A 16,954-nucleotide genomic window follows, 5' to 3' on the forward strand; every position below is an offset into this window, starting at 1 on the left:
ATATTGAGTCTACTCTCCCAGAGACTGAGATAACATAGGGAACAGTATGTCTTGAAAGTGTCAGGGGGATGTCTGTACATTTTTTTTCTTGCTCTGTCTTTGAAACCTTTGTTAAAACTGGTTTAGTTAAATAGGGTACTAGTCACAGACCCTTAAGAAAGTGGGGGAAACCTAGCTGGTAGGGGCTGAAAATGAATGCAGTCCAGGAAACATCCCAATCCCTTAGGGTACCCTAGAACCCAAAAGGAGATGTAACCAGCCTGTCTCTGGAAGAGAGTGTCAGAGCACAGGCATATAAGCATAAACATGCTCCCTACCCTAAGGGACCTTACAGTCTTATGGAGGAGACCACATGCAAATGACTTTGTTTATAGAAAATACACACACACACACACACACACACACACAAATGAGTAAATGAGAGATAATAGCAGAGGAAAGGGACTTGTCATTAGAAAGACCTAGAAAGACATCTTGTGTTGTGAGATTTAAACTGAGTCTTAAAGAAACTAAGAGATGGATGTGGGAGAAAGAGGAGCATTCTAGCATGGGGGACAGAAGGCATCCCATTGAGACAGAATACCATTTTTGAGAGTAAGTAGGCGAGAAAATAATAAGTTGGGAAGGAACCACCTGTGAAAAGCTTTAAAAGCTAAACCAAAAATTTTATATTTGATCCCTGAGATGATAGGGAATCATTAGAATTTTGTATGTATGTGTGTATGTGATATGATCAGATCTATGATATAGAAAGATTAATTTTACAGATGAATGGAGGATAGAATGGAGTGGGGAGAGAGATTTGAGCAGGCAGATTAATCAGCTATTGCAAGAGTCCAGTCCAGACCAGGCAATGAAAATTTGCAACAAATGATGGCAGAGTCATAGGAGATGGGACACCAATGAGAGATGTCACAAAGGTAACATAAATAGGATTTGGCACATATTGGATTTGGGGGATAAGTGAGAGTGAGGAGTCAAAGGTGTTGATGTAAGTTGAGAGGTAAGGTTACTGGAAATATGATGGTATTCTTAAAATTAATAGATAAGTTTGGAAGGTGGGAATGGAGAATGGGAGGAAGATAATGAAGATAATGATTTCTATTTTGGGTAAGTTGAGTTTGACATGCTTATAGTATCTCAATTTGAGATGTCCAATAAGCAGTTGGTGGTACGTGACTGGAAGTTCAAAGAAAGGTTATTGCTGGATATAGAGATTTGAGAATCATTTGCATAATGATATGAGTCAAAGGAACTGTTGAGATAACTATGTGAGATAGTATAAAGGAAGAGGTTCAAAATTGAGCGTTGGGAGGTACTAATGATGAGTGGGCATGACCTGGAGGAAGATATAGCAAAAGACTGAGAAGTGGTCAGAAAAGTAGGGGGAGAACAGGAGAGAACATTGTCTCAAAAACCTAGGCATGAAAAATGGATGATTCTGTTAGGGACTGTTGTGTATGGCAACACTGTAAATTATTTTCACCTGGTGTCCTTGAGCACCAGAGCCTTATCTTACTAAATGCAATGGGAGTGGGAGTGGATTAGAGACTGGGGAGGTATTTAAGCACTGGTATTTGGTTCAATAAATGGAGACCTTGGTATATAAAGGGAGAACTTGTCTTCCTTGTCTCCCACACCTCCAATGCTCACGTGGAGAAGATTGAGGGAGTCCAGAAAGGGACTCAACATATGGTCCCTGTACTGGGACAAGAAGTTATCTGAGTGAAGTCCAGATAAAGACCAGCAGATGCAATGAAGAGGAACCAGTCCTCAGATCAGAGGACTCAGGAGAAGGTAACAAGTTTACCATGGGGCTGATGTTAAGGAAGTTGGTACAAGGAGGTGTGGAGGAAAGCAAAGGTAAAGAGAAAGTGCATTCACATCCATGGCCTGAGGCAGAAGAAATAAAGAAATATTACCAAGAAATGCCTAGGATCAGCCCTACAGCACCTAGGAAATAGACTTCAGCAGGACAAAAGGCCATTGAACAAGCAAAAGATCAGGGAGACAGTTTGATGGATCTAGGAGCTGAGTTTTAGTCATATCCTGTTATTGAAGAGTCAGATCCTTTTAATCCAGGAAACCTTAGGTGAAGACATAAGCCACTAGATATACAAGCAATCAGAGAGTTAAAGAAGGCAGTGGGAGAATACGGGCCAAGATCACCTTTTCTCTGGCTACAGTTGAATATTCTTGCATACTCCATATTAACACCTAATGATTGGAAGCAGATAGAGCATGTTTGTCACCTGGTCAATCTGTTTTTTGGATGATGGAGTTTATAGAACAATGTAGACAAGATGGCTTTGGGGCATGCACAAGGTCCCAATGCTACCACATGTTATGAACAATTAAGTGGCACTTACTAAGAAAAGGCTCTGGTGCTCAAGGACACCAGGTGAAGATAATTTACAGTGCTCCCATACACAACAGTCCCTAACATGATCTGTGCATAGATCCCTTCATCTGCTATTTTGGGAGATTTAATAGACAAAAGATTTTACAGTGTCTTTTTAGTTCAAAGACCAATATAAAAATCTTGGCTTTCTGGATAGAAGTGTAAAACCCTGATAATTCTGTGTATTTAAGTTAGTTGCTGGCATATGAGCAATTATCTTTTTTTGTATGCAATCAGAGTCTACAATAAAAACAAAACAAAGTCTTATTGTAAAGGTAGTGAAATTTGGGCTAGACAACAATTAAATGAATTTTCAACAGACTGAATGCTTGGATTCAAAAAAAGTAGATAGAGTGCTGAGCCTAGAGTCAGGAAGATCTAAGGTCAAATTCAGCCTTAGATATTTATTAGCTTTGTCACTTAACTTCTTTTTCCTTCAGTTTCTCATCTATAAAATGGGGATAATAATAATCCCTGTCTTCTAGGATTGTAATGAGTTGCAAATGAAATAATAATTATAATGTTCTTAGCAGGTGCCTGGAGCATAATAATGTTATTATTCTATAGTATGATTTTAGAAGGTGTAATCCCATGGTATAATCTAGAGATCTGTCTTTGGCCCTATGCTAGTTATCATTTTTATCAGTGATTTGGATAAAGGCAAAGATGTTATGTTTATCAAATGTTACATTTAGCATGAGAAAGGACCTCAGTGTTTTAGTATCTTCAGAATCTTCCCAAGACAAGTCAAACAAAAGCAATTCAGTTTCCTGACATGGTGCTATTATATTTTCCAACTTTCATAGCCATATAATAATAAAGAGAACACACCAACCCTTCAGTTTCCTAGGCAGACTAATAGCTCATCTTCCATACACTCTCCTTTGGAGTTTCCCAAACACTAAGCTAGCTCTGGTGGTGCAAGCATCAACCTCATTATCAATGTGTAAATCCCTGGAAAATACACTGCTTTAGTAAGAGAATTTATCCTCAGCATTCAAAGTATCTCCATTTGTTGAAACTGATAGTTCCATGTAAGGATGATGCAGTGCTGGCTGATGGAGAACATCTGTTTTCTTGTTATTATCAGGCTAAAATTAGCACAAGCAGCAGAGAATCAATCCATTGCAAAATGCCCTTGGTGATGAAGTTAAGGTTCAAAAAGAACTGAACAGGCAAGAAAGCTAGAATATAATATATAATATAATAACATAATAGGATGAATTTTAGTTGGGAAAAATGTAAAGTCTTATATTACGATTCTAGAAATCAGTTTCAAAAGCATAGGAGGCATAGCTAGTAGATACCAATCCATCCACAAAAAAAAAACTGGGGATTTTATTGGATGGAAAGATCACAATGTGATATGACAATCAGGAAAGCTAATAAAACCATAAACTGCATAAAAAGGGGCATAATGTCTAAATCTAAGAAGATGATAGTCTCTCTATGCTCTAAGATTATATGTAGAATATTATGTTTAGTTCTGGGAATCATATTTTAGGAAAAAATACTGATAAGTTGGAAAAGACAGTCATTAGAAGATAGCCATGATAGGGAAGGAGGGAAGGAACAGAATCTTGAGATCATGACATATAGGAATATATATATATATATACATATATATGTATGTATGTATTTATAAGGAACTAGGGATTTTATCCTGGGGAAGAAAATAAATATTTGAAGGGTTGTTTCACAGAAGATAAATTAGTCTCATTCTTTTTGACTATAATGAGAATTAAGAACGAGTAGAGGTAGATTTAGGTTTGATAGGATTCTTCCTTATTAGAGGAAGACTTTCTTATTCATCAAACAAGGACTATGATTACTTGTTGGGTAGAAGGAATTCTTGTTCAGTTATAGGTTGGATTAGATAGTTTCTGAGGTCTTTCCCTATTCCTAGATTTTTTGATAAACAATATGTTTGTTGCTAGGTGTTACAGTGAATAGAGCACTGGACTTGGAGTCAGGAGACTGAGAGTTCAAATCTGACCTCAGACACTTGACACTTGCTAGCTGTGTGACCTTGAGCAAGTCATTTAATCAGGCCTATCTCCAGTTGTCTTGATTCATAGCTGACTAATGGACCCAGATGACTCTGGAGGAGAAAGTAAGGCTCTCTCAAATCCATGTACTTGTCATGGCATCACCTCCCTGATGTCATGGACAAACATTATCATCATCCTCATCAAATTTTTTGATACAAAATCCCATGAGATCCATTTTTGGCCATTTTATTAAGTTGGTATGATTATTAATTAATATATTAATAATATAAATATTATTCTTTGTTAATAATATTGTTATTACTAATGAACATATTTCACTATATAATAAAGGAAAACGGAATTGTATATAAATTGTAAGGTCCTGTTATATAGTTTTTTTGGGTTTTTTTTTTTTAGGTTTTTGGAAGGCAAAGTGGCTTGCCCAAGGCCACACAGCTAGGTAATTATTAAGTGTCTGAGACCGGATTTGAACCCAGGTACTCCTGACTCCAGGGCCGGTGCTTTATCCACTGCACCACCTAGCCACCCCGTTATGTAGTTTTTTTATTATTTATTTTTTTAATTCTCATTTTGTACAAATGTTTTTTTTTTTTACATTAATAAAATATTCTTGTTTAAGTGTAAACAATCCCCCCCATGAATATAGACTTGCTTGGGCGAAAAAGTAAAGGGGAGAGAAAAAAAATTAAAATTAAAAAAAATAGTAATAATTGTAGGTATGGCCAGGTGGTACAATGGATGAAGCACCAGCCCTGGAGCCACAAGCACCCGAGCCCACATCCAGCCTCGTAAACCCAACAATCACCCAGCCGTGTGACATGCAAGCCACCTGATCCCCACTGCCCTGCAAAAACCAAAAAGAAGAAAAAAAAAGACCCAAAATAAAATAAAATAGTAATAATAGTGGGGTGGCTGGGTGGCAGACAGAGCATTGGCCCTTGAGCCAGGATCACCTGGGTCCAAATCTGGTCTCAGACGCCCAAAGTTCAGCCTGCTATGTAGCCCCAGGTAGGCCACCCAGCACCATTTGCCCTGCACCCTCCCCCAAATAATAATAATAACAAAAAATGTGCTACAGTCTTTGTTCCAACACCAACAACTCTGTCATGGGTGGATTGCATTCTTTATGGTAAGTCCATCCCAAAAGTTACTTCCATATTTTTCCAACGTTGTCATTGCTCATCGCAACTCCCTCCTTTCTTATTTCTCCACTACTATGTACTATATTTTCTGTCCTTTAACTATGATTCTGCTGTAGGGTCGCTGAGTGGTGCAGCAGAAAGATCCCTGGTCCTGGGGCCAAGAAGCCCTGAGCCCCCATACCACCCCTTAGGCCCAGAATCCACATGGCCCTATGGTCCTGGGCAGGCCTTCCAATCCCAGCCCCTTGCAAGAAGTAAAAGAAGAAAATGTGTTATCTGACCACTCTCCCCCCATGGTCCATCCTCTCCTCCTTTATTCACATCCCCACCCCTTCCCCCTGCTCCCCCCTCCTTCTTACTCCAGATGTCTATACCCCATTGAGTATATCTGCTGTTTCCTCTCCGAGCCACCTCTGATGAGAGCAAAGGTTCCCTCATTCCCCCTTGCCTCCCCCCTTCCATATCATTGCAATAGCTCATTGTAATAAAAAAAAAATCTTATTAGATGAAATATCTTGGCCTATTCCCCCTCTCCTTTTTTTCTCCCATTCCATTTCCCTTTTTTCTATTGACTCCATTTTTACACCATATTTTATCTTCGAGTTCAGCTTTCTCCTGTGCTTCAACTATAAAAGTTCCCTCTACCTGCTCTGTTAACTGAGAAGGTTCATATGAGTATTATCAGTATCATTTTTTTTTCCTTTTTTTTTTTTTTTTAGTTTTTGCTAGGCAGTGGGGTTAAGTGGCTTGCCCAAGGCCACACAGCTAGGCAATTATTAAGTGTCTGAGGCCGGACTTGAACTCAGGTACTCCTCACTCCAGGGCCAGTGCTCAATCCACTGAGCCACCTAGCTTCCCCCTAGTATCATTTTTCTATACAGGAATACATGTAGTTCGTCATCATTAAGTCCCTCATATTTTCCCCTTCTCCTCCAATCTCCATGCTTCGCCTGAGTCCTGTATCTGAAGATCAAACCTTCTGTTCAGCTCTGGCCATTCCAAAAGGAACATTTGAAATTCCCCTGGTTCATTGAAAGTCCATCTTTTTCCCTGGAAGAGGACATTCAGCCTTGCTGGGTAGTTCATTCTTGGCTGCATTCTAAGCTCTTTTGCCTTCCGGTATATTGTATTCCAAGCCCTATGAGCTTCCAATGTAGTTTCTGCTAAGTCCTGTGTGGTCCTGACTGCTGCTCCATGATATTTGAACTGTGTCCTTCTGGCTGCTTGTAATATTTTCTCTTTGACTTGGGAGTTCTGGAACTTGGCTATAATATTCCTAGGGGTTGGTTTTTTGGGATCTCTTTCTCTGGGGGATTGGTAGATTCTCTCCATTTCTATTTTGCCCTCTGCTTCTAGAATATCAGGGCAATTTTTCCTGTAGTAATTCTTTGAAAATGATGTCAAGGCTCTTTTCCTGATCATGACTTTCAGGTATTCCAGTAATTTTTAAATTATCTTTCCTAAGTCTGTTTTCCATATCAGTTGTTTTTTTCAATGAGATATTTCACATTTTCTTCTAATTTTTCATTTTTTTGGTTTTGAAGTATTGATTCCTGATTTCTGGTAAATTCATCAATCTCCCTGAATTCTATTCTTTGTCTGAAGGATTTCTTCTCCCAGAGTTTTCTTATTTCTTTTTTCCATCTGGCCAATTTTGCTTTTTAAAGCATTCTTTTCCTCAATAACTTTTTGAACTGTTTTATCCATTTGACCTAAGCTGGTTTTTAGCATGCTATTTTCTTCAGCATTTTTTTGGATTTCCTTGACTAAGCTGCTGACTTCATTTTCATGGTTTTCCTGCATCTCTTTCCTTTCTTTTCCCAGTTTTTCTTCCAACTCCCTCATTTGATTTTCAAAGTCTTTTTTGAGCTCTGTCATAGCCTGAGTCCAATTTCTGTTTTTCTTGGAGTCTTTAGATGCAGGAGCTTGTGCTTCCTCATCTTCAGACTGAATATTTTGATCCTTCTTGGGCTCATATGCAAAATATTTCTCAATGGTCTTCCTCTTGTTTCTTTGCTTGCTCATTTTCCCAGCCTGGGCCTGATTTTGGGGTGCTTCCCTAGCTTTTGGGACACTCCCACAAGGGTGTGGGACACTCCCCTCAGTGTGTGAGGCTCTGTCCTCCCTCCTGGTCTGTGAATGACCATAAGCGCCCCCCCCCCCCCCCCCGCTATGGGGCTGAGGTAGGGGGGGCTGCTGTTCTATGGGGGGGCCTAGACTGTGATTAGGATCTGAATGTGGTCAGAGCCCCAAAGTCCTGTTCCAGAGGCAGAGGACAGAGCTCTGCAGTCTCTCTTCACTCCCCTCCCTCAGCTCAATGGGCTCATGCCCTGGGGGCTCCTGCTTACCGGCTCTGCCTGCTTCTGTTTCTGGATCTTGGCTGCGGAAAGACCAAGCTGCTAGCTGTGTGCCCTGAGGGCTGGGCTCCACGTGCTCACTCTGGCAGAGTTCCCCCACTTTGTGCCCAGTGCTCCTTGGAGTGCAGCTCAGGAGACTCTCCTGCTGCTGTGAGCCATGGCTCCCAGCACCCTGGGGCTGCCTCCAGGAGGCTGAAGTTCTTTCGCTCTGGCAGGCCACCCCTCCAACCCCGGGGAGCAGAGCCTATCTGCTCTTTTCCAGGTTACCTTGAGTAGGAGAACTGCCTCACTGGATCCCTTTGTGGGTTCTGTCTCTCGAAAGTTTAGTTAGAGTCCTTAGCTTATGAGTTTTATCAGAGAGCACCTAAGACTTGATCCATTCTTGTCACCATCTTGGCTCCGCCCCCCTGTAATGTAGCTTTAAAGGTGGTTAGGTGGTGTAGTGGATGGAGCACTGATCCTGGAGTCAGAAAGATCTGAGTTCAAATCTGATCTCAGGCACTTAACTAGTTGTGTAACCTGAGCAAGTTTTTTGACTGTTTTGTTATCTGTAAAATGAGTGAGTGAAGGAAATGGCAAACCACTCTAAGAAAACTCCAAAAGGAGTCATGAAGAGTTGGATGTGACTGAAAAACAACTGAGCAACAATAAGTTAACCTCTTTGTATCTCCTGATTTTTTTTGTTTTGTGTATTTTAAGTGGTTTTATAACAAATAAATATAACTAAGCAAAACAAATTAACAAGTTGGCTATATCTGAAAATAAATGTCTCATTCTGCACCTTTTGTTTATCACCTCTCTGTGAAAAGATAGGAAGCATGTTTTACCAGCAGCCTCTTATTGTCATAACTTGTCATGACTTTGATAAGAATTCTGAAGTCTTTCAGAATTGTTATCCTTTATAATATTGTGATCATGGTGTAAATATTCTTGTGGTTGTAGCTACATATTAGTTCATACAAATATTACCAAGTTTCTGTAAATCCATAATATTAATTTCTTTTGACACTATAATATTCCATTACATCTATATGCTACAGTTCATTCACTTTTCCACTGACAGACACTCATTCTTTACTGTACTTTTTTATATAAGAATTATAATACATATGAGTCTTTTCCTTTTTTGACTTCCTTGGAGACCCTATAATTTTATAGATGAGAAAAATGAGACTGAGGGAGAAGTGACTTACCCATGGTCACACTGATAGCAAAAAGCAAAGGTGAGATTAGAACCTACATCTTCTTATTCCAAATTCCAGCATTTTTGTCCACTGAATCATATTGCCTTTATGCTGCCCAAGTCTATAATTTGAAAGTATGAGAGTCTTTCAGATTTGCCACATGTGAAAAATTTATCATTCACTGAGTCTTGTTATATCTGTGGATAACAAACACATAGTTGGGCTGGTTGGTTCTTAAAGTTTTCTAGAGAAGTATAACATGCCAGAGCATTTGCAGATCATGATGAAACAATGGAGTAGAGCTTTAGTGAAACCTCAATAAATAATGCAATATATATTAAGATAAAATCTTTCACAAGCCAGTTAAATATTTCTTTCTCTTCCCTTCCTTTCTTTCTACCTTCCCTTCTTCCTTCCACTTCCTTTCCCTTCCCTCCCCTCCCCCTCCTAGGTTTACCTAATTGTTATGGTCAAGTTTACAGTTCGACCACAACCAGTAAAAAGAGATCTTCACAATGGAAATCATTAGAGTTGGCACAGAGAATTTTGTGGCAGAAATTTACTACTGCAGTAGGTTTCTCCATAATTGTAAACTGAAACAGTTCTACAATAAAATAAAGCTAAAGTTTCTCTTTCCTATTCTGAAGGAGAAAGTAGAATGACTCAGATTTTACTGAAACATGAATCATTCCATGACTTGTTTGATGACCTTCTGGGAAATGTCAATGCATTTTTTTTAATACTCTGAAATTAAACTAGATTAAAATGTGCAAAAGTCACAAATTACTAGCTTACTTTAAAGTATCTTTTTCTCATCTAATAACATTTACTACTATGGAGGGAAGAAGGGAAAATCTTAAGAAGTCAGGGGAAGATGGTTGTGTTTGTGGCGTAGGACTATGTTATTTTTCTTTATGATCTAAATAACTACAAGCTTCCTAGAATAGTAGTTATACAACTTCAAATAGTATTTGATAGGAAAAAACATCAAGGTTCCTACAAAGAAAAACTGCTTACAGACCATATCACCTTAAATCATTGGAGTATCAGACTGTAGCACCATGAAGTTGAAAGCACAAAATTTTAAGAGAGAATCATTGGCCATATTGTAATTTCTCCAATTGTTTTGCAGTTTGCCTCAATGAAAAATCATCATCTAGCTAGAATGTACTGGCGCTCACCCAAATCTGCCTGCCCTAACAAGCATTATGAGGAAGAAGTAAGAGTTCTCTGGCTTGGATTCTCACTACCTCTTTCCTGCCTTCTCTTTCTCCAACCCAATCCCAACCTACAAATACATTCTCCCTCTCAACACAAACATACCAACTTCAGAATATCCCCCCCCACTTCTCCCTTCCCCTCTTTATATTCCCTGCCTCCCTCTTCACTCCAACTCCTACCCCCAGCTTCTCTATTGCCTTGTATCAGTTTTCTAGGCATAGATCTTCCTGAACAACACAAACTATATCTTAAAATCTTTGTACAAGGAAGACAGTATGCAATATTTGTTGTTTAGATGTATCTGACTCTGTGATTTCATTTTGTGGTTTTCTTGGCAAGGAAACTAGAATGGTTTGCCATCTTCTTCTCCATCTCATTTTATAGATGAAGAAACTGAGGCAAACAGGGTTAAATGATCTGTCTAGGGTCACAAAGCAAGAAAGTGTCTAAGGCTGGCTTTGAACTCATAAAGAAGAGTTTTCCTCCAGTGCTCTATCTGCTGTACCACCTAGTTGCCCTATAGGCTCTTCAAAGAGGGAAGCATTTAAGGAGGTAATATTTTGCAATTCAATAATTATTGAATTTTATAGGCAGAAAACTTGAACTTAAGTCCTACTCTGACATACATTCATTGTGTGACTATGGGCAAATCACTTAATCTCTAAACCTCAGATTCCTCATCTGCAAAGTAGAGATATTTGTACTATTTATCTCGAAGTTAATTCAACTTATTTATGAAGTACCTACTTACTCTAGTGTTTCATTGTGCCATGGAGGTGACCTTGAAGGCTATCAGAACATCAGCTTTTATATGGTTTGGACAATCTTCAATTTTATAAAGTATCTTGAAATATAGATTCAGACCTAGATGATAATCCAGATCAAGGTACTTTCTAATTAACCTTTCCCCCATCCTACTCTGTCTTAGCATACAATTTTCTCAACTATATTTGTTCTGTTCCTTTTGGATTTGGATATAATTTTCTTTAATAGAGATGAAGAAATACTAGTTTTGGGGTGTTATCTCTAAACAATACACTGTCTACAAACAATGAGTGTGCCTCTTCCCATCTTTTTACTGTTTATCTTTTTAGAACCCTTATTGTCTTTTTTTTTTTTTTTTAGAAAATCTCTAATTTGTGGGTTTTACTCTTCCTAGAACTAGTCTTAAAGTTCCATGCCAATTCCATTATATTTGTCCTTTTGTAGCTATCCTTCCATCTTCAATATTTACTTTGAGATATACGCAATTTTATAGGTATGTGGTTTGTACTTTCTCCACAGGCATATTCAGACTTTCTCATTCTACAATTTTTGTCTATAGCTTTTCCTAAATCTCCTAGAGAAGCAGCTCAAATTATTTCTGGGGTCACTTCTTTTCTGGTCTTTTTTTTTCCCTCCAGGGACAAGCAGCCTTATACTAAAGTCTACTTATATCCATAATATGTCTTTGAAGAAATGTATTTGGCAACCATTCAATCAATAAACATGTATTAAATAGCCAGTATATGCTAAGCAAACATATCTTTGTTTTATGTCTTATTTGATACTTTGAGGCTTCCTGATCAAAATTATCTATAGGTAGCATCCTTCAAGGATTCTTGCATGGTATTAAAAAAAAACTGTGTGGGAGAAATCTTGTTGGAAACAAGAATTTAAGGCTGTTTTGTCCTGTCAGTCAAGAAAATTTATCAAATGCCTACTATCTGCTAGGGGAAAAAAAAGGCAAGACAGTCTCTGTCCTTAAGGAACTTGCAGTTCAAGGTGGGGAGACAACACATGAATAACTATTTACAAACAAGCAATACACAGGAATAATCAGATATAATTAACATAGGGAAGGCAGTAGAACCAGGAGGAATTGGGAACCCCTTTCTGTAGAAGGTAGGATTTTAACTGGAACTTGAAGTGAAGCCAGGGGGGAGGAGATGAAGAGGTGTCCTACTACTGGTCCTATTCCATGCTTGTGAAAATGTCCAATATCTTGTCTGAGGAACATCGAGGCAGCTAGTGGCCTGGATTTTGAAAGCCAGAAAAGGATTTCTATTTTTGACTCTGAAGGTGATAGAAAATCATGGAGTTTATTGAGTAGGGGGGTGATTTGGTGAGACCTGTGCTTTGGGAAGATCTCTTGTCAGTTGAGTGGAGGATAGATTGGAGGTAAGAAGGCATCAGTGGTAGGTAGACCAATTTGTAGATTATTGCAATAGGTCAAGTGTGAGGTATTGAGAGCCTACCATTGTGGTAGTAGGTCAGAGAAAAGAGACCATATACTAGAGATGTTGTGAAGATTGATTTTATCTGGTCTTGGCAACAGATTGGATATGGGGGGGGTGTGAGAAATAGTAGAGGTTAGGTTGCAAACCTGTATGACTAAAAAGGTTGGTGGTTCACTTGGCAGTAATGAAGAGGTTTGGAAGTGATGGGAAAAGGTTTTATTTTTATTAAAGATATTACTTCAGTTTTACAATTTTCCCCCCAATCTTGCTTCCTGGGAAAAGGGTTTTGAGGGAAAGATGATCAGTTCAGTTTTGAACATGTTGAATTTAAGATATGTACAGGATAGAGATTGACTTGCTAAAACTTACATGGCTAATTAAGTGTCTGAGGCAAGATTTGAACTTGGGTCTTCCTGAGTCCAACAATTTATCCACTGCCATGTAACTGCCTCTTGCTGATCGATTTTGGGGTGTACATGAATAAGAATCTACTGATATTTTATTTGGAATAGCAGATGAAATCTGGGGTTGTGATCTGTATCAGGAAGTACCCACACTGATGAAATCATCAATCCTTTTAGTAATCAAAATAAATGAAAGTTTAGTTAACTGATGTCTTTTGAATTTTTTATGTAATAGTAGATTTTGGGATATATGAATAAAAATCTCCCAGGATAAAAGTCTTTGGATGAGTTGTGATCTATATCAGGGAAGGAAGCATCCTCAATGGTGAAATCATCAATGCTTTTAAGTAATTAAAATAAATGAAAGTTAGTTTAGTTAACAGAAGTTTTTTGGGGTTTTTTTTTGTTTTTTTTTGTTTTTTTGGCAAGGCAAATTGGGGTTAAGTGGCTTGCCCAAGGCCACACAGCTAGGTAAATATTAAGTGTCTGAGACCAGATTTGAACCCAGGTACTCCTGACTTCAGGGCTGGTGCTTTATCCACTGTGCCACCTAGCTGCCCCTAACAGAAGTTTTTTGATCATTTTTTTTTTAGTAATGGTATCTCCTACTACTTTTTCACTTTAATGGAATCTTTCCCTTTTTGAGACATCTTGAAAATTTAATTGTCTTAAAATAATTTCCCACATAAGTTTTTTCTGTCTGTATTTGGTCAAATACAGCCACTCTTGCTAACTCTGTCTTAAGTGGACATACCCATTTCCTTACATAGTACATTAGGAACTGAGGAGGCCAAATGCAGAGGATTCACTGTCTTTAATGATGAGAAAAATTGTTATAGATATGTTGGCATATCTGTCCTATTCCTTATTTTATTGTTTTTCTGGGTTCTTCTATAAATGTTCTTGTGATACAGCTTAAGCTGGGTCTCAAACCAAATTTTCTAGACTCATCTTCCCCTTTACTCCATCTTTCTCATCCACCCCCCTCCTTTTAGCTTAAAATTACATGAAAGCTTCTTTCATTTTCTTTTGTATATAACATTATCCAAATAGCTGTATACTTGGTTGTCATGTCTTACCACTTGGCAAAGAGACGAAGCATTTTCTGGTAGAGGTGTTTGCTGGTTTTTTTGCTCCTTATTTAGGCAATTTTTTTTTTTTTACATTGGATAAACTTCTTTAAGAAATTATGATTGAGGGGTGGCTAGGTGGCGTAGTAGATAAAGCACCGGCCTTGGAGTCAGGAGTACCTGGGTTCAAATCTGGTCTCAGACACTTAATAATTACCTAGCTGTGTGGCCTTGGGCAAGCCACTTAACCCCATTTGCCTTGCAAAAACCTAAAAAAAGAAATTAGGATTGTAGGGCAACTAGGAGGAGGCACAGTGGATAGACCACCAGCCCTGGAATCAGGAGGACCTGAGATCAAATGTGGCCTCAGGCACTTAACTTACTTGCCTGTGTGACCTTGGGCAAGTCACTTAACCCCTTTAGCTTACAGAAATCCCCCCCCCCCAAAAAAAGTTATGATCATCTAAATGGTCAAAGGATAAGAACAGGCACTTTTTTAGGTAAAGTAATTAAAGCTATCTATTGTCAAGTGAAAAATTGTTTTAAATCATTGATTAGAGAAATGTAAATTAAAACATCTCTGAAGTACCACCTATCAGATTGGTCAATATGACAAAAATAAGAAAACGATCAATGTTGGAGGGGATGTGGGAAAACTGGGATACTAATACATTGTTGATAGAGTTGTGAACTGATACAATCATTCTGGAGAGCAATTTGGAACTACACCCAAAGGGCAATAAAACTATGACTGTCCTTTGATCCAGCAATACTAGGTCTATATTCCAAGGAGAACATAAAAAAGGGGGAAAGATACACAAGTACAAAAATATTTATAGCAGGTTTTTTTGTAATGGCAAAGAATTGAAAGGGGATGACTGGACAAATTGTGGCATGTGAATGTGATTAAGTACTATTGTTCATAAGAAATTATGAATGAATGGACTTTACAAAAAGCCTGGAAAGACTTGCATGAACTGATGCTGAGGGGTAGCTAGGTGGTGCAGTGGATAGAACACTGGCCCTGGAGTCAGGAGTACCTGAGTTCAAATCCTGCCTCAGACACAATAATTACCTAGCTATGTGGCCTTGGGCAAGCCACTTAACTCCACTGCCTTGCCAAAAAAAAAACCCTAAAAAAAAATGAACTGATGCTGAGTAATGTAAGTAGAACCAGAATAATAGTGTACATATTGAGAGCAACATTGTGTAATGAACAACTAAGATAGATTTAGCTCTCCTTGGCAGTACAATGATCAAAAACAATTCTAGACAGCCCAGGGATCACCAGCTTGAAGGGGCGGTGAGAGAACTCTGCTCCACCAGAATGAGTATGGAGTGAGGAGCACTGGCCACAGAATCTGCAGCGAAAAATCTGGAGAAAGCAGCCTGCACCCCCCAGAGACAGCAAGGGAAGTCTGAAGAGATTTCTCTGCTCTCCCTCGCAGTAGGACTCTGCTGTTTGTGTACACTCAGATATTGTAGGGCTTACATACTAAAGAACCAAGCTGGATCCCTCCTTATAGCCCCAGGGCAGAGGGAAGTGCTGTGGTCATCTACATATCAAAGCACAGACCAGAGAGCATAAGACTTTGGAGGAATAAGGGTTCCAGTGGGGTGTCCCCCCCCCAAAAAAAACAAACCCAAAGCCTTGAAAGTGCTGTAAATTAGTCTTGGACTGAGGAAATGAGTAAACAACAAAAAAAGAAGAATCTGACCACAGAGAATTACTTTAGTCCCATGGAAGATCAAAACACATACTCAGATGACAACAAAATCGAAGCTTCTGTATCCAAAACCTCTAAGAGAAATAGAAAATGGGCTCAGACTATGGATGAGCTCAAAAAAAGACTTTGAAAAGCAATTAAGGGAGGTGGAGGAGAAATGAGAGTGATGCAGAAAAATCATAAAAACCAAATCAAAAGCTTGGTGAAAGATATAAAAAAAAAAAACTGAAGAAAATAATGTTAAAAACCAGTTTAGGCCTAATGGAAAAAGCAAAACAAAAGGCAAATGAGAAAAATGCCTTAAAAAGCAGAATTGGTCAGCTGGAAAAGGAGATAAAAAAAGCTCTCTGAAGAAAATAACACCTTCACATGCAGTCTGCAAGAATTCAGGACGAAATAAAACTCTTCCAAAAAAGCCAAAAATTAGAAGAAAATGTGAAATATCTCATTGGAAAAACAACTGACCTCGAAAACAGATCCAGAAGAAATAATTCAAAAATTAATGGGCTATCTGAAAGCCATGACCAGGAGAAGAGCTTAGACTTCATTTTTTAAGGTCTTGGTCATATCTACAAATGTTGTCCTGGCATTTTTCCTCGAGTTGTTGGGCAACAAACACATCTACTGATCCTCTACCCTTTCTGAAGTCACACTGGCTCTCAGGAAAGTGACCAACTTCCAGGTGAAGGATCAGCCTATTGAGGACTTTGGCAAGAAACTTACCACCAAAGACTAAAAGAGAAATACCCCTGTGATTGTCACAGGACAATCTATACACTTGAGTTGCTTTAAGGCAAGGAGTGAAGATGAACAGAGTCCCAGAGAGAAGTTGGAGAGTAGTGTGTGTGTGTGTGTGTGTGTGTGTGTGTGTGTGTGTGTGTGTGTGTTTCCAGTAGTGGGTGTATGTGGATACAACCTTAGAACTCTTCACTCTTAGCTTGTCTCCCTCCATGCTCTCTTGAATGTCTTTGGTTAAGTCATATGGCATTTCCTTCAATGTATCAAATAAGATGCCCTACCAATTTTAACTTAACTGATTTTTCTGTGAAATCATTTCTTTTTTTAATCTCAAAGGCCTCTTTTCTAAGCTACACAAGAACTTCTAATTGTATTTTTGTTCTTTCATCAATTTTGGTTTTAATATATATATGCTATTTTCAGCTGTATATAATATATAGAAGTATATTTGAGTTATACATACACACACACACACACAC

This window comes from Macrotis lagotis, chromosome 1 (genome assembly GCF_037893015.1).
Source record: "Macrotis lagotis isolate mMagLag1 chromosome 1, bilby.v1.9.chrom.fasta, whole genome shotgun sequence".
Taxonomy (NCBI): Eukaryota; Metazoa; Chordata; class Mammalia; order Peramelemorphia; family Peramelidae; genus Macrotis; species Macrotis lagotis.